The following is a 15,668-nucleotide window of genomic DNA, read 5'->3' as shown; positions in this document are numbered from 1 at the left end:
TGAAACGTAGAACGCAGAAAAAGTAGAGATGCTTTGTAGGTGTTGGTGTTATATTGATTTGTAAAGGTGCCTTCCAAAACGGTAACCCTGCTTCATGTTCTGCAATCGCTACTTGTGATTTTTAAAACTTTTGTAAAACTCTCTGCAAACCCTTGTGCTCATTTTCCAATTTTGGAACCCGTGGCAAAAGTAAAATAATTTCTTGTATTTTGTGTTTTTTAATCTTTTTGTGAACACTTACTGCATTCAATTATACTGATCTTTCTTTCATGACACGCTATTAAGCAGTAACTGCCGGAGAAAATACACAAAAAAAACTATAAAGTGTAGGAGTTGGTAGTATAGTGGTGAGCATAGCTGCCTTCGAAGCAGTTGGTCCGGGTTCGATTCCCGGCCAACGCATGAAATAGGTATTTTTTTTTGTTTTAAGCTTTTTGTGAACAAACTCTGAAAATCCTTCTGCTGATCTTGCATTGTTTGTACTAATTTAGCTGAAACGTAGAACGCAGAAAAAGTAGAGATGCTTTGTAGGTGTTGGTGTTATATTGATTTGTAAAGGTGCCTTCCAAAACGGTAACCCTGCTTCATGTTCTGCAATCGCTACTTGTGATTTTTAAAACTTTTGTAAAACTCTCTGCAAACCCTTGTGCTCATTTTCCAATTTTGGAACCCGTGGCAAAAGTAAAATAATTTCTTGTATTTTGTGTTTTTTAATCTTTTTGTGAACACTTACTGCATTCAATTATACTGATCTTTCTTTCATGACACGCTATTAAGCAGTAACTGCCGGAGAAAATACACAAAAAAAACTATGAAGTGTAGGCGTTGGTGGTATAGTGGTGAGCATAGCTGCCTTCCAAGCAGTTGACCCGGGTTCGATTCCCGGCCAACGCAAGAAATAGGTATTTTTTTTTGTTTTAAGCTTTTTGTGAACAAACTCTGAAAATCCTTCTGCTGATCTTGCATTGTTTGTACTAATTTAGCTGAAACGTAGAACGCAGAAAAAGTAGAGATGCTTTGTAGGTGTTGGTGTTATATTGATTTGTAAAGGTGCCTTCCAAAACGGTAACCCTGCTTCATGTTCTGCAATCGCTACTTGTGATTTTTAAAACTTTTGTAAAACTCTCTGCAAACCCTTGTGCTCATTTTCCAATTTTGGAACCCGTGGCAAAAGTAAAATAATTTCTTGTATTTTGTGTTTTTTAATCTTTTTGTGAACACTTACTGCATTCAATTATACTGATCTTTCTTTCATGACACGCTATTAAGCAGTAACTGCCGGAGAAAATACACAAAAAAAACTATAAAGTGTAGGAGTTGGTAGTATAGTGGTGAGCATAGCTGCCTTCGAAGCAGTTGGTCCGGGTTCGATTCCCGGCCAACGCATGAAATAGGTATTTTTTTTTGTTTTAAGCTTTTTGTGAACAAACTCTGAAAATCCTTCTGCTGATCTTGCATTGTTTGTACTAATTTAGCTGAAACGTAGAACGCAGAAAAAGTAGAGATGCTTTGTAGGTGTTGGTGTTATATTGATTTGTAAAGGTGCCTTCCAAAACGGTAACCCTGCTTCATGTTCTGCAATCGCTACTTGTGATTTTTAAAACTTTTGTAAAACTCTCTGCAAACCCTTGTGCTCATTTTCCAATTTTGGAACCTGTGGCAAAAGTAAAATAATTTCTTGTATTTTGTGTTTTTTAATCTTTTTGTGAACACTTACTGCATTCAATTATACTGATCTTTCTTTCATGACACGCTATTAAGCAGTAACTGCCGGAGAAAATACACAAAAAAAACTATAAAGTGTAGGAGTTGGTAGTATAGTGGTGAGCATAGCTGCCTTCGAAGCAGTTGGTCCGGGTTCGATTCCCGGCCAACGCATGAAATAGGTATTTTTTTTTGTTTTAAGCTTTTTGTGAACAAACTCTGAAAATCCTTCTGCTGATCTTGCATTGTTTGTACTAATTTAGCTGAAACGTAGAACGCAGAAAAAGTAGAGATGCTTTGTAGGTGTTGGTGTTATATTGATTTGTAAAGGTGCCTTCCAAAACGGTAACCCTGCTTCATGTTCTGCAATCGCTACTTGTGATTTTTAAAACTTTTGTAAAACTCTCTGCAAACCCTTGTGCTCATTTTCCAATTTTGGAACCCGTGGCAAAAGTAAAATAATTTCTTGTATTTTGTGTTTTTTAATCTTTTTGTGAACACTTACTGCATTCAATTATACTGATCTTTCTTTCATGACACGCTATTAAGCAGTAACTGCCGGAGAAAATACACAAAAAAAACTATAAAGTGTAGGCGTTGGTGGTATAGTGGTGAGCATAGCTGCCTTCCAAGCAGTTGACCCGGGTTCGATTCCCGGCCAACGCAAGAAATAGGTATTTTTTTTTGTTTTAAGCTTTTTGTGAACAAACTCTGAAAATCCTTCTGCTGATCTTGCATTGTTTGTACTAATTTAGCTGAAACGTAGAACGCAGAAAAAGTAGAGATGCTTTGTAGGTGTTGGTGTTATATTGATTTGTAAAGGTGCCTTCCAAAACGGTAACCCTGCTTCATGTTCTGCAATCGCTACTTGTGATTTTTAAAACTTTTGTAAAACTCTCTGCAAACCCTTGTGCTCATTTTCCAATTTTGGAACCCGTGGCAAAAGTAAAATAATTTCTTGTATTTTGTGTTTTTTAATCTTTTTGTGAACACTTACTGCATTCAATTATACTGATCTTTCTTTCATGACACGCTATTAAGCAGTAACTGCCGGAGAAAATACACAAAAAAAACTATAAAGTGTAGGCGTTGGTGGTATAGTGGTGAGCATAGCTGCCTTCCAAGCAGTTGACCCGGGTTCGATTCCCGGCCAACGCATGAAATAGGTATTTTTTTTTTTTTTAAGCTTTTTGTGAACAAACTCTGAAAATCCTTCTGCTGATCTTGCATTGTTTGTACTAATTTAGCTGAAACGTAGAACGCAGAAAAAGTAGAGATGCTTTGTAGGTGTTGGTGTTATATTGATTTGTAAAGGTGCCTTCCAAAACGGTAACCCTGCTTCATGTTCTGGCAATCGCTACTTGTGATTTTTAAAACTTTTGTAAAACTCTCTGCAAACCCTTGTGCTCATTTTCCAATTTTGGAACCCGTGGCAAAAGTAAAATAATTTCTTGTATTTTGTGTTTTTTAATCTTTTTGTGAACACTTACTGCATTCAATTATACTGATCTTTCTTTCATGACACGCTATTAAGCAGTAACTGCCGGAGAAAATACACAAAAAAAACTATAAAGTGTAGGCGTTGGTGGTATAGTGGTGAGCATAGCTGCCTTCCAAGCAGTTGACCCGGGTTCGATTCCCGGCCAACGCATGAAATAGGTATTTTTTTTTGTTTTAAGCTTTTTGTGAACAAACTCTGAAAATCCTTCTGCTGATCTTGCATTGTTTGTACTAATTTAGCTGAAACGTAGAACGCAGAAAAAGTAGAGATGCTTTGTAGGTGTTGGTGTTATATTGATTTGTAAAGGTGCCTTCCAAAACGGTAACCCTGCTTCATGTTCTGGCAATCGCTACTTGTGATTTTTAAAACTTTTGTAAAACTCTCTGCAAACCCTTGTGCTCATTTTCCAATTTTGGAACCCGTGGCAAAAGTAAAATAATTTCTTGTATTTTGTGTTTTTTAATCTTTTTGTGAACACTTACTGCATTCAATTATACTGATCTTTCTTTCATGACACGCTATTAAGCAGTAACTGCCGGAGAAAATACACAAAAAAAACTATAAAGTGTAGGCGTTGGCGGTATAGTGGTGAGCATAGCTGCCTTCCAAGCAGTTGACCCGGGTTCGATTCCCGGCCAACGCATGAAATAGGTATTTTTTTTTGTTTTAAGCTTTTTGTGAACAAACTCTGAAAATCCTTCTGCTGATCTTGCATTGTTTGTACTAATTTAGCTGAAACGTAGAACGCAGAAAAAGTAGAGATGCTTTGTAGGTGTTGGTGTTATATTGATTTGTAAAGGTGCCTTCCAAAACGGTAACCCTGCTTCATGTTCTGGCAATCACTACTTGTGATTTTTAAAACTTTTGTAAAACTCTCTGCAAACCCTTGTGCTCATTTTCCAATTTTGGAACCCGTGGCAAAAGTAAAATAATTTCTTGTATTTTGTGTTTTTTAATCTTTTTGTGAACACTTACTGCATTCAATTATACTGATCTTTCATTCATGACACGCTATTAAGCAGTAACTGCCGGAGAAAATACACAAAAAAAACTATAAAATGTAGGCGTTGGTGGTATAGTGGTGAGCATAGCTGCCTTCCAAGCAGTTGACCCGGGTTCGATTCCCGGCCAACGCATGAAATAGGTATTTTTTTTTTGTTTTAAGCTTTTTGTGAACAAACTCTGCAAATCCTTCTGCTGATCTTGCATTGTTTGTACTAATTTAGCTGAAACGTAGAACGCAGAAAAAGTAGAGATGCTTTGTAGGTGTTGGTGTTATATTGATTTGTAAAGGTGCCTTCCAAAACGGTAACCCTGCTTCATGTTCTGGCAATCGCTACTTGTGATTTTTAAAACTTTTGTAAAACTCTCTGCAAACCCTTGTGCTCATTTTCCAATTTTGGAACCCGTGGCAAAAGTAAAATAATTTCTTGTATTTTGTGTTTTTTAATCTTTTTGTGAACACTTACTGCATTCAATTATACTGATCTTTCTTTCATGACACGCTATTAAGCAGTAACTGCCGGAGAAAATACACAAAAAAAACTATAAAGTGTAGGCGTTGGTGGTATAGTGGTGAGCATAGCTGCCTTCCAAGCAGTTGACCCGGGTTCGATTCCCAGCCAACGCATGAAATAGGTATTTTTTTTTGTTTTAAGCTTTTTGTGAACAAACTCTGAAAATCCTTATGCTGATCTTGCATTGTTTGTACTAATTTAGCTGAAACGTAGAATGCAGAAAAAGTAGAGATGCTTTGTAGGTGTTGGTGTTATATTGATTTGTAAAGGTGCCTTCCAAAACGGTAACCCTGCTTCATGTTCTGGCAATCGCTACTTGTGATTTTTAAAACTTTTGTAAAACTCTCTGCAAACCCTTGTGCTCATTTTCCAATTTTGGAACCCGTGGCAAAAGTAAAATAATTTCTTGTATTTTGTGTTTTTTAATCTTTTTGTGAACACTTACTGCATTCAATTATACTGATCTTTCTTTCATGACACGCTATTAAGCAGTAACTGCCGGAGAAAATACACAAAAAAAACTATAAAGTGTAGGCGTTGGTGGTATAGTGGTGAGCATAGCTGCCTTCCAAGCAGTTGACCCGGGTTCGATTCCCGGCCAACGCAAGAAATAGGTATTTTTTTTTGTTTTAAGCTTTTTGTGAACAAACTCTGAAAATCCTTCTGCTGATCTTGCATTGTTTGTACTAATTTAGCTGAAACGTAGAACGCAGAAAAAGTAGAGATGCTTTGTAGGTGTTGGTGTTATATTGATTTGTAAAGGTGCCTTCCAAAACGGTAACCCTGCTTCATGTTCTGGCAATCGCTACTTGTGATTTTTAAAACTTTTGTAAAACTCTCTGCAAACCCTTGTGCTCATTTTCCAATTTTGGAACCCGTGGCAAAAGTAAAATAATTTCTTGTATTTTGTGTTTTTTAATCTTTTTGTGAACACTTACTGCATTCAATTATACTGATCTTTCTTTCATGACACGCTATTAAGCAGTAACTGCCGGAGAAAATACACAAAAAAAACTATAAAGTGTAGGCGTTGGTGGTATAGTGGTGAGCATAGCTGCCTTCCAAGCAGTTGACCCGGGTTCGATTCCCGGCCAACGCATGAAATAGGTATTTTTTTTTGTTTTAAGCTTTTTGTGAACAAACTCTGAAAATCCTTCTGCTGATCTTGCATTGTTTGTACTAATTTAGCTGAAACGTAGAACGCAGAAAAAGTAGAGATGCTTTGTAGGTGTTGGTGTTATATTGATTTGTAAAGGTGCCTTCCAAAACGGTAACCCTGCTTCATGTTCTGGCAATCGCTACTTGTGATTTTTAAAACTTTTGTAAAACTCTCTGCAAACCCTTGTGCTCATTTTCCAATTTTGGAACCCGTGGCAAAAGTAAAATAATTTCTTGTATTTTGTGTTTTTTAATCTTTTTGTGAACACTTACTGCATTCAATTATACTGATCTTTCTTTCATGACACGCTAGTAAGCAGTAACTGCCGGAGAAGTTACACAAAAAAAACTATAAAGTGTAGGCGTTGGTGTTATAGTGGTGAGCATAGCTGCCTTCCAAGCAGTTGACCCGGGTTCGATTCCCGGCCAACGCATGAAATAGTTTTTTTTTTTTTGTTTTAAGCTTTTTGTGAACAAACTCTGCAAATCCTTCTGCTGATCTTGCATTGTTTGTACTAATTTAGCTGAAACGTAGAACGCAGAAAAAGTAGAGATGCTTTGTAGGTGTTGGTGTTATATTGATTTGTAAAGGTGCCTTCCAAAACGGTAACCCTGCTTCATGTTCTGCAATCGCTACTTGTGATTTTTAAAACTTTTGTAAAACTCTCTGCAAACCCTTGTGCTCATTTTCCAATTTTGGAACCCGTGGCAAAAGTAAAATAATTTCTTGTATTTTGTGTTTTTTAATCTTTTTGTGAACACTTACTGCATTCAATTATACTGATCTTTCTTTCATGACACGCTATTAAGCAGTAACTGCCGGAGAAAATACACAAAAAAAACTATAAAGTGTAGGCGTTGGTGGTATAGTGGTGAGCATAGCTGCCTTCCAAGCAGTTGACCCGGGTTCGATTCCCGGCCAACGCATGAAATAGGTATATTTTTTTGTTTTAAGCTTTTTGTGAACAAACTCTGAAAATCCTTCTGCTGATCTTGCATTGTTTGTACTAATTTAGCTGAAACGTAGAACGCAGAAAAAGTAGAGATGCTTTGTAGGTGTTGGTGTTATATTGATTTGTAAAGGTGCCTTCCAAAACGGTAACCCTGCTTCATGTTCTGGCAATCGCTACTTGTGATTTTTAAAACTTTTGTAAAACTCTCTGCAAACCCTTGTGCTCATTTTCCAATTTTGGAACCCGTGGCAAAAGTAAAATAATTTCTTGTATTTTGTGTTTTTTAATCTTTTTGTGAACACTTACTGCATTCAATTATACTGATCTTTCTTTCATGACACGCTATTAAGCAGTAACTGCCGGAGAAAATACACAAAAAAAACTATAAAGTGTAGGCGTTGGTGGTATAGTGGTGAGCATAGCTACCTTCCAAGCAGTTGACCCGGGTTCGATTCCCGGCCAACGCATGAAATAGGTATTTTTTTTTGTTTTAAGCTTTTTGTGAACAAACTCTGAAAATCCTTCTGCTGATCTTGCATTGTTTGTACTAATTTAGCTGAAACGTAGAACGCAGAAAAAGTAGAGATGCTTTGTAGGTGTTGGTGTTATATTGATTTGTAAAGGTGCCTTCCAAAACGGTAACCCTGCTTCATGTTCTGGCAATCGCTACTTGTGATTTTTAAAACTTTTGTAAAACTCTCTGCAAACCCTTGTGCTCATTTTCCAATTTTGGAACCCGTGGCAAAAGTAAAATAATTTCTTGTATTTTGTGTTTTTTAATCTTTTTGTGAACACTTACTGCATTCAATTATACTGATCTTTCTTTCATGACACGCTATTAAGCAGTAACTGCCGGAGAAAATACACAAAAAAAAACTATAAAGTGTAGGCGTTGGTGGTATAGTGGTGAGCATAGCTGCCTTCCAAGCAGTTGACCCGGGTTCGATTCCCGGCCAACGCATGAAATAGGTATTTTTTTTTGTTTTAAGCTTTTTGTGAACAAACTCTGAAAATCCTTCTGCTGATCTTGCATTGTTTGTACTAATTTAGCTGAAACGTAGAACGCAGAAAAAGTAGAGATGCTTTGTAGGTGTTGGTGTTATATTGATTTGTAAAGGTGCCTTCCAAAACGGTAACCCTGCTTCATGTTCTGGCAATCGCTACTTGTGATTTTTAAAACTTTTGTAAAACTCTCTGCAAACCCTTGTGCTCATTTTCCAATTTTGGAACCCGTGGCAAAAGTAAAATAATTTCTTGTATTTTGTGTTTTTTAATCTTTTTGTGAACACTTACTGCATTCAATTATACTGATCTTTCTTTCATGACACGCTATTAAGCAGTAACTGCCGGAGAAAATACACAAAAAAAACTATAAAGTGTAGGCGTTGGTGGTATAGTGGTGAGCATAGCTGCCTTCCAAGCAGTTGACCCGGGTTCGATTCCCGGCCAACGCATGAAATAGGTATTTTTTTTTGTTTTAAGCTTTTTGTGAACAAACTCTGAAAATCCTTCTGCTGATCTTGCATTGTTTGTACTAATTTAGCTGAAACGTAGAACGCAGAAAAAGTAGAGATGCTTTGTAGGTGTTGGTGTTATATTGATTTGTAAAGGTGCCTTCCAAAACGGTAACCCTGCTTCATGTTCTGCAATCGCTACTTGTGATTTTTAAAACTTTTGTAAAACTCTCTGCAAACCCTTGTGCTCATTTTCCAATTTTGGAACCCGTGGCAAAAGTAAAATAATTTCTTGTATTTTGTGTTTTTTAATCTTTTTGTGAACACTTACTGCATTCAATTATACTGATCTTTCTTTCATGACACGCTATTAAGCAGTAACTGCCGGAGAAAATACACAAAAAAAAACTATAAAGTGTAGGCGTTGGTGGTATAGTGTTGAGCATAGCTGCCTTCCAAGCAGTTGACCCGGGTTCGATTCCCGGCCAACGCAAGAAATAGGTATTTTTTTTTGTTTTAAGCTTTTTGTGAACAAACTCTGAAAATCCTTCTGCTGATCTTGCATTGTTTGTACTAATTTAGCTGAAACGTAGAACGCAGAAAAAGTAGAGATGCTTTGTAGGTGTTGGTGTTATATTGATTTGTAAAGGTGCCTTCCAAAACGGTAACCCTGCTTCATGTTCTGGCAATCGCTACTTGTGATTTTTAAAACTTTTGTAAAACTCTCTGCAAACCCTTGTGCTCATTTTCCAATTTTGGAACCCGTGGCAAAAGTAAAATAATTTCTTGTATTTTGTGTTTTTTAATCTTTTTGTGAACACTTACTGCATTCAATTATACTGATCTTTCTTTCATGACACGCTATTAAGCAGTAACTGCCGGAGAAAATACACAAAAAAAACTATAAAGTGTAGGCGTTGGTGGTATAGTGGTGAGCATAGCTGCCTTCCAAGCAGTTGACCCGGGTTCGATTCCCGGCCAACGCATGAAATAGGTATTTTTTTTTGTTTTAAGCTTTTTGTGAACAAACTCTGAAAATCCTTCTGCTGATCTTGCATTGTTTGTACTAATTTAGCTGAAACGTAGAACGCAGAAAAAGTAGAGATGCTTTGTAGGTGTTGGTGTTATATTGATTTGTAAAGGTGCCTTCCAAAACGGTAACCCTGCTTCATGTTCTGCAATCGCTACTTGTGATTTTTAAAACTTTTGTAAAACTCTCTGCAAACCCTTGTGCTCATTTTCCAATTTTGGAACCCGTGGCAAAAGTAAAATAATTTCTTGTATTTTGTGTTTTTTAATCTTTTTGTGAACACTTACTGCATTCAATTATACTGATCTTTCTTTCATGACACGCTATTAAGCAGTAACTGCCGGAGAAAATACACAAAAAAAAACTATAAAGTGTAGGCGTTGGTGGTATAGTGGTGAGCATAGCTGCCTTCCAAGCAGTTGACCCGGGTTCGATTCCCGGCCAACGCAAGAAATAGGTATTTTTTTTTGTTTTAAGCTTTTTGTGAACAAACTCTGAAAATCCTTCTGCTGATCTTGCATTGTTTGTACTAATTTAGCTGAAACGTAGAACGCAGAAAAAGTAGAGATGCTTTGTAGGTGTTGGTGTTATATTGATTTGTAAAGGTGCCTTCCAAAACGGTAACCCTGCTTCATGTTCTGCAATCGCTACTTGTGATTTTTAAAACCTTTGTAAAACTCTCTGCAAACCCTTGTGCTCATTTTCCAATTTTGGAACCCGTGGCAAAAGTAAAATAATTTCTTGTATTTTGTGTTTTTTAATCTTTTTGTGAACACTTACTGCATTCAATTATACTGATCTTTCTTTCATGACACGCTATTAAGCAGTAACTGCCGGAGAAAATACACAAAAAAAACTATAAAGTGTAGGCGTTGGTGGTATAGTGGTGAGCATAGCTGCCTTCCAAGCAGTTGACCCGGGTTCGATTCCCGGCCAACGCATGAAATAGGTATTTTTTTTTGTTTTAAGCTTTTTGTGAACAAACTCTGAAAATCCTTCTGCTGATCTTGCATTGTTTGTACTAATTTAGCTGAAACGTAGAACGCAGAAAAAGTAGAGATGCTTTGTAGGTGTTGGTGTTATATTGATTTGTAAAGGTGCCTTCCAAAACGGTAACCCTGCTTCATGTTCTGGCAATCGCTACTTGTGATTTTTAAAACTTTTGTAAAACTCTCTGCAAACCCTTGTGCTCATTTTCCAATTTTGGAACCCGTGGCAAAAGTAAAATAATTTCTTGTATTTTGTGTTTTTTAATCTTTTTGTGAACACTTACTGCATTCAAATATACTGATCTTTCATTCATGACACGCTATTACGCAGTAACTGCCGGAGAAGTTACACAAAAAAAACTATAAAGTGTAGGTGTTGGTGGTATAGTGGTGAGCATAGCTGCCTTCCAAGCAGTTGACCCGGGTTCGATTCCCGGCCAACGCATGAAATAGTTTTTTTTTTTTTGTTTTAAGCTTTTTGTGAACAAACTCTGCAAATCCTTCTGCTGATCTTGCATTGTTTGTACTAATTTAGCTGAAACGTAGAACGCAGAAAAAGTAGAGATGCTTTGTAGGTGTTGGTGTTATATTGATTTGTAAAGGTGCCTTCCAAAACGGTAACCCTGCTTCATGTTCTGGCAATCACTACTTGTGATTTTTAAAACTTTTGTAAAACTCTCTGCAAACCCTTGTGCTCATTTTCCAATTTTGGAACCCGTGGCAAAAGTAAAATAATTTCTTGTATTTTGTGTTTTTTAATCTTTTTGTGAACACTTACTGCATTCAATTATACTGATCTTTCTTTCATGACACGCTATTAAGCAGTAACTGCCGGAGAAAATACACAAAAAAACTATAAAGTGTAGGCGTTGGTGGTATAGTGGTGAGCATAGCTGCCTTCCAAGCAGTTGACCCGGGTTCGATTCCCGGCCAACGCATGAAATAGGTATTTTTTTTTTGTTTTAAGCTTTTTGTGAACAAACTCTGAAAATCCTTCTGCTGATCTTGCATTGTTTGTACTAATTTAGCTGAAACGTAGAACGCAGAAAAAGTAGAGATGCTTTGTAGGTGTTGGTGTTATATTGATTTGTAAAGGTGCCTTCCAAAACGGTAACCCTGCTTCATGTTCTGCAATCGCTACTTGTGATTTTTAAAACCTTTGTAAAACTCTCTGCAAACCCTTGTGCTCATTTTCCAATTTTGGAACCCGTGGCAAAAGTAAAATAATTTCTTGTATTTTGTGTTTTTTAATCTTTTTGTGAACACTTACTGCATTCAATTATACTGATCTTTCTTTCATGACACGCTATTAAGCAGTAACTGCCGGAGAAAATACACAAAAAAACTATAAAGTGTAGGCGTTGGTGGTATAGTGGTGAGCATAGCTGCCTTCCAAGCAGTTGACCCGGGTTCGATTCCCGGCCAACGCATGAAATAGGTATTTTTTTTTGTTTTAAGCTTTTTGTGAACAAACTCTGAAAATCCTTCTGCTGATCTTGCATTGTTTGTACTAATTTAGCTGAAACGTAGAACGCAGAAAAAGTAGAGATGCTTTGTAGGTGTTGGTGTTATATTGATTTGTAAAGGTGCCTTCCAAAACGGTAACCCTGCTTCATGTTCTGGCAATCGCTACTTGTGATTTTTAAAACTTTTGTAAAACTCTCTGCAAACCCTTGTGCTCATTTTCCAATTTTGGAACCCGTGGCAAAAGTAAAATAATTTCTTGTATTTTGTGTTTTTTAATCTTTTTGTGAACACTTACTGCATTCAATTATACTGATCTTTCTTTCATGACACGCTATTAAGCAGTAACTGCCGGAGAAAATACACAAAAAAAACTATAAAGTGTAGGCGTTGGTGGTATAGTGGTGAGCATAGCTGCCTTCCAAGCAGTTGACCCGGGTTCGATTCCCAGCCAACGCATGAAATAGGTATTTTTTTTTTGTTTTAAGCTTTTTGTGAACAAACTCTGAAAATCCTTCTGCTGATCTTGCATTGTTTGTACTAATTTAGCTGAAACGTAGAACGCAGAAAAAGTAGAGATGCTTTGTAGGTGTTGGTGTTATATTGATTTGTAAAGGTGCCTTCCAAAACGGTAACCCTGCTTCATGTTCTGGCAATCGCTACTTGTGATTTTTAAAACTTTTGTAAAACTCTCTGCAAACCCTTGTGCTCATTTTCCAATTTTGGAACCCGTGGCAAAAGTAAAATAATTTCTTGTATTTTGTGTTTTTTAATCTTTTTGTGAACACTTACTGCATTCAATTATACTGATCTTTCTTTCATGACACGCTATTAAGCAGTAACTGCCGGAGAAAATACACAAAAAAAAACTATAAAGTGTAGGCGTTGGTAGTATAGTGGTGAGCATAGCTGCCTTCCAAGCAGTTGACCCGGGTTCGATTCCCGGCCAACGCATGAAATAGGTATTTTTTTTTGTTTTAAGCTTTTTGTGAACAAACTCTGAAAATCCTTCTGCTGATCTTGCATTGTTTGTACTAATTTAGCTGAAACGTAGAACGCAGAAAAAGTAGAGATGCTTTGTAGGTGTTGGTGTTATATTGATTTGTAAAGGTGCCTTCCAAAACGGTAACCCTGCTTCATGTTCTGGCAATCGCTACTTGTGATTTTTAAAACTTTTGTAAAACTCTCTGCAAACCCTTGTGCTCATTTTCCAATTTTGGAACCCGTGGCAAAAGTAAAATAATTTCTTGTATTTTGTGTTTTTTAATCTTTTTGTGAACACTTACTGCATTCAATTATACTGATCTTTCATTCATGACACGCTATTAAGCAGTAACTGCCGGAGAAAATACACAAAAAAAACTACAAAGTGAAGGCGTTGGTGGTATAGTGGTGAGCATAGCTGCCTTCCAAGCAATTGACCCGGGTTCGATTCCCGGCCAACGCATGAAATAGGTATTTTTTTTTGTTTTAAGCTTTTTGTGAACAAACTCTGAAAATCCTTTTGCTGTTCTTGCATTGTTTGTACTAATTTAGCTGAAACGTAGAACGCAGAAAAAGTAGAGATGCTTTGTAGGTGTTGGTGTTATATTTATTTGTAAAGGTGCCTTCCAAAACGGTAACCCTGCTTCATGTTCTGGCAATCGCTACTTGTGATTTTTAAAACTTTTGTAAAACTCTCTGCAAACCCTTGTGCTCATTTTCCAATTTTGGAACCCGTGGCAAAAGTAAAATAATTTCTTGTATTTTGTGTTTTTTAATCTTTTTGTGAACACTTACTGCATTCAATTATACTGATCTTTCTTTCATGACACGCTATTAAGCAGTAACTGCCGGAGAAAATACACAAAAAAAAACTATAAAGTGTAGGCGTTGGTGGTATAGTGGTGAGCATAGCTGCCTTCCAAGCAGTTGACCCGGGTTCGATTCCCGGCCAACGCATGAAATAGGTATTTTTTTTTGTTTTAAGCTTTTTGTGAACAAACTCTGAAAATCCTTCTGCTGATCTTGCATTGTTTGTACTAATTTAGCTGAAACGTAGAACGCAGAAAAAGTAGAGATGCTTTGTAGGTGTTGGTGTTATATTGATTTGTAAAGGTGCCTTCCAAAACGGTAACCCTGCTTCATGTTCTGGCAATCGCTACTTGTGATTTTTAAAACTTTTGTAAAACTCTCTGCAAACCCTTGTGCTCATTTTCCAATTTTGGAACCCGTGGCAAAAGTAAAATAATTTCTTGTATTTTGTGTTTTTTAATCTTTTTGTGAACACTTACTGCATTCAATTATACTGATCTTTCATTCATGACACGCTATTAAGCAGTAACTGCCGGAGAAAATACACAAAAAAAACTACAAAGTGAAGGCGTTGGTGGTATAGTGGTGAGCATAGCTGCCTTCCAAGCAATTGACCCGGGTTCGATTCCCGGCCAACGCATGAAATAGGTATTTTTTTTTGTTTTAAGCTTTTTGTGAACAAACTCTGAAAATCCTTTTGCTGATCTTGCATTGTTTGTACTAATTTAGCTGAAACGTAGAACGCAGAAAAAGTAGAGATGCTTTGTAGGTGTTGGTGTTATATTTATTTGTAAAGGTGCCTTCCAAAACGGTAACCCTGCTTCATGTTCTGGCAATCGCTACTTGTGATTTTTAAAACTTTTGTAAAACTCTCTGCAAACCCTTGTGCTCATTTTCCAATTTTGGAACCCGTGGCAAAAGTAAAATAATTTCTTGTATTTTGTGTTTTTTAATCTTTTTGTGAACACTTACTGCATTCAATTATACTGATCTTTCTTTCATGACACGCTATTAAGCAGTAACTGCCGGAGAAAATACACAAAAAAAAACTATAAAGTGTAGGCGTTGGTGGTATAGTGGTGAGCATAGCTGCCTTCCAAGCAGTTGACCCGGGTTCGATTCCCGGCCAACGCATGAAATAGGTATTTTTTTTTGTTTTAAGCTTTTTGTGAACAAACTCTGAAAATCCTTTTGCTGATCTTGCATTGTTTGTACTAATTTAGCTGAAACGTAGAACGCAGAAAAAGTAGAGATGCTTTGTAGGTGTTGGTGTTATATTTATTTGTAAAGGTGCCTTCCAAAACGGTAACCCTGCTTCATGTTCTGGCAATCGCTACTTGTGATTTTTAAAACTTTTGTAAAACTCTCTGCAAACCCTTGTGCTCATTTTCCAATTTTGGAACCCGTGGCAAAAGTAAAATAATTTCTTGTATTTTGTGTTTTTTAATCTTTTTGTGAACACTTACTGCATTCAATTATACTGATCTTTCATTCATGACACGCTATTAAGCAGTAACTGCCGGAGAAAATACACAAAAAAAACTACAAAGTGAAGGCGTTGGTGGTATAGTGGTGAGCATAGCTGCCTTCCAAGCAATTGACCCGGGTTCGATTCCCGGCCAACGCATGAAATAGGTATTTTTTTTTGTTTTAAGCTTTTTGTGAACAAACTCTGAAAATCCTTTTGCTGATCTTGCATTGTTTGTACTAATTTAGCTGAAACGTAGAACGCAGAAAAAGTAGAGATGCTTTGTAGGTGTTGGTGTTATATTTATTTGTAAAGGTGCCTTCCAAAACGGTAACCCTGCTTCATGTTCTGGCAATCGCTACTTGTGATTTTTAAAACTTTTGTAAAACTCTCTGCAAACCCTTGTGCTCATTTTCCAATTTTGGAACCCGTGGCAAAAGTAAAATAATTTCTTGTATTTTGTGTTTTTTAATCTTTTTGTGAACACTTACTGCATTCAATTATACTGATCTTTCTTTCATGACACGCTATTAAGCAGTAACTGCCGGAGAAAATACACAAAAAAAAACTATAAAGTGTAGGCGTTGGTGGTATAGTGGTGAGCATAGCTGCCTTCCAAGCAGTTGACCCGGGTTT

The 15,668-nt window shown here is 36.7% G+C and overlaps 21 non-coding genes across 21 annotated transcripts; all 21 read left to right on the top strand.

The window, feature by feature from the left end:
• The first annotated feature begins 330 nt into the window (after positions 1-330).
• Positions 331-402, top strand: TRNAR-UCG (transfer RNA arginine (anticodon UCG)). Its single transcript has one exon. It is a non-coding gene; the product is annotated as a tRNA-Arg (tRNA).
• A 420-nt stretch (positions 403-822) lies between these two features.
• On the top strand, positions 823-894 carry TRNAG-UCC (transfer RNA glycine (anticodon UCC)). The gene has a single exon. It is a non-coding gene; the product is annotated as a tRNA-Gly (tRNA).
• A 420-nt stretch (positions 895-1,314) lies between these two features.
• Positions 1,315-1,386, top strand: TRNAR-UCG (transfer RNA arginine (anticodon UCG)). The gene has a single exon. It is a non-coding gene; the product is annotated as a tRNA-Arg (tRNA).
• A 420-nt stretch (positions 1,387-1,806) lies between these two features.
• TRNAR-UCG (transfer RNA arginine (anticodon UCG)) lies at positions 1,807-1,878 on the top strand. Its single transcript has one exon. It is a non-coding gene; the product is annotated as a tRNA-Arg (tRNA).
• A 420-nt stretch (positions 1,879-2,298) lies between these two features.
• On the top strand, positions 2,299-2,370 carry TRNAG-UCC (transfer RNA glycine (anticodon UCC)). The gene has a single exon. It is a non-coding gene; the product is annotated as a tRNA-Gly (tRNA).
• Positions 2,371-2,790: 420 nt separating this feature from the next.
• TRNAG-UCC (transfer RNA glycine (anticodon UCC)) lies at positions 2,791-2,862 on the top strand. Its single transcript has one exon. It is a non-coding gene; the product is annotated as a tRNA-Gly (tRNA).
• A 421-nt stretch (positions 2,863-3,283) lies between these two features.
• On the top strand, positions 3,284-3,355 carry TRNAG-UCC (transfer RNA glycine (anticodon UCC)). Its single transcript has one exon. It is a non-coding gene; the product is annotated as a tRNA-Gly (tRNA).
• A 914-nt stretch (positions 3,356-4,269) lies between these two features.
• TRNAG-UCC (transfer RNA glycine (anticodon UCC)) lies at positions 4,270-4,341 on the top strand. The gene has a single exon. It is a non-coding gene; the product is annotated as a tRNA-Gly (tRNA).
• Positions 4,342-5,256: 915 nt separating this feature from the next.
• Positions 5,257-5,328, top strand: TRNAG-UCC (transfer RNA glycine (anticodon UCC)). The gene has a single exon. It is a non-coding gene; the product is annotated as a tRNA-Gly (tRNA).
• A 421-nt stretch (positions 5,329-5,749) lies between these two features.
• TRNAG-UCC (transfer RNA glycine (anticodon UCC)) lies at positions 5,750-5,821 on the top strand. Its single transcript has one exon. It is a non-coding gene; the product is annotated as a tRNA-Gly (tRNA).
• A 914-nt stretch (positions 5,822-6,735) lies between these two features.
• TRNAG-UCC (transfer RNA glycine (anticodon UCC)) lies at positions 6,736-6,807 on the top strand. The gene has a single exon. It is a non-coding gene; the product is annotated as a tRNA-Gly (tRNA).
• Positions 6,808-7,722: 915 nt separating this feature from the next.
• On the top strand, positions 7,723-7,794 carry TRNAG-UCC (transfer RNA glycine (anticodon UCC)). The gene has a single exon. It is a non-coding gene; the product is annotated as a tRNA-Gly (tRNA).
• A 421-nt stretch (positions 7,795-8,215) lies between these two features.
• On the top strand, positions 8,216-8,287 carry TRNAG-UCC (transfer RNA glycine (anticodon UCC)). Its single transcript has one exon. It is a non-coding gene; the product is annotated as a tRNA-Gly (tRNA).
• Positions 8,288-9,201: 914 nt separating this feature from the next.
• Positions 9,202-9,273, top strand: TRNAG-UCC (transfer RNA glycine (anticodon UCC)). The gene has a single exon. It is a non-coding gene; the product is annotated as a tRNA-Gly (tRNA).
• Positions 9,274-9,694: 421 nt separating this feature from the next.
• On the top strand, positions 9,695-9,766 carry TRNAG-UCC (transfer RNA glycine (anticodon UCC)). Its single transcript has one exon. It is a non-coding gene; the product is annotated as a tRNA-Gly (tRNA).
• Positions 9,767-10,186: 420 nt separating this feature from the next.
• TRNAG-UCC (transfer RNA glycine (anticodon UCC)) lies at positions 10,187-10,258 on the top strand. The gene has a single exon. It is a non-coding gene; the product is annotated as a tRNA-Gly (tRNA).
• A 914-nt stretch (positions 10,259-11,172) lies between these two features.
• Positions 11,173-11,244, top strand: TRNAG-UCC (transfer RNA glycine (anticodon UCC)). The gene has a single exon. It is a non-coding gene; the product is annotated as a tRNA-Gly (tRNA).
• A 420-nt stretch (positions 11,245-11,664) lies between these two features.
• On the top strand, positions 11,665-11,736 carry TRNAG-UCC (transfer RNA glycine (anticodon UCC)). The gene has a single exon. It is a non-coding gene; the product is annotated as a tRNA-Gly (tRNA).
• Positions 11,737-12,652: 916 nt separating this feature from the next.
• Positions 12,653-12,724, top strand: TRNAG-UCC (transfer RNA glycine (anticodon UCC)). Its single transcript has one exon. It is a non-coding gene; the product is annotated as a tRNA-Gly (tRNA).
• Positions 12,725-13,639: 915 nt separating this feature from the next.
• On the top strand, positions 13,640-13,711 carry TRNAG-UCC (transfer RNA glycine (anticodon UCC)). Its single transcript has one exon. It is a non-coding gene; the product is annotated as a tRNA-Gly (tRNA).
• Positions 13,712-14,626: 915 nt separating this feature from the next.
• On the top strand, positions 14,627-14,698 carry TRNAG-UCC (transfer RNA glycine (anticodon UCC)). The gene has a single exon. It is a non-coding gene; the product is annotated as a tRNA-Gly (tRNA).
• Positions 14,699-15,668: the final 970 nt, after the last annotated feature.

The sequence above is a fragment of the Rhinoderma darwinii genome, chromosome 4 (genome assembly GCF_050947455.1).
Source record: "Rhinoderma darwinii isolate aRhiDar2 chromosome 4, aRhiDar2.hap1, whole genome shotgun sequence".
NCBI lineage: Eukaryota > Metazoa > Chordata > Amphibia > Anura > Rhinodermatidae > Rhinoderma > Rhinoderma darwinii.
Note: the sequence above shows the minus strand (reverse complement) of the source record. Positions and strands in the feature narration are given on the sequence as shown.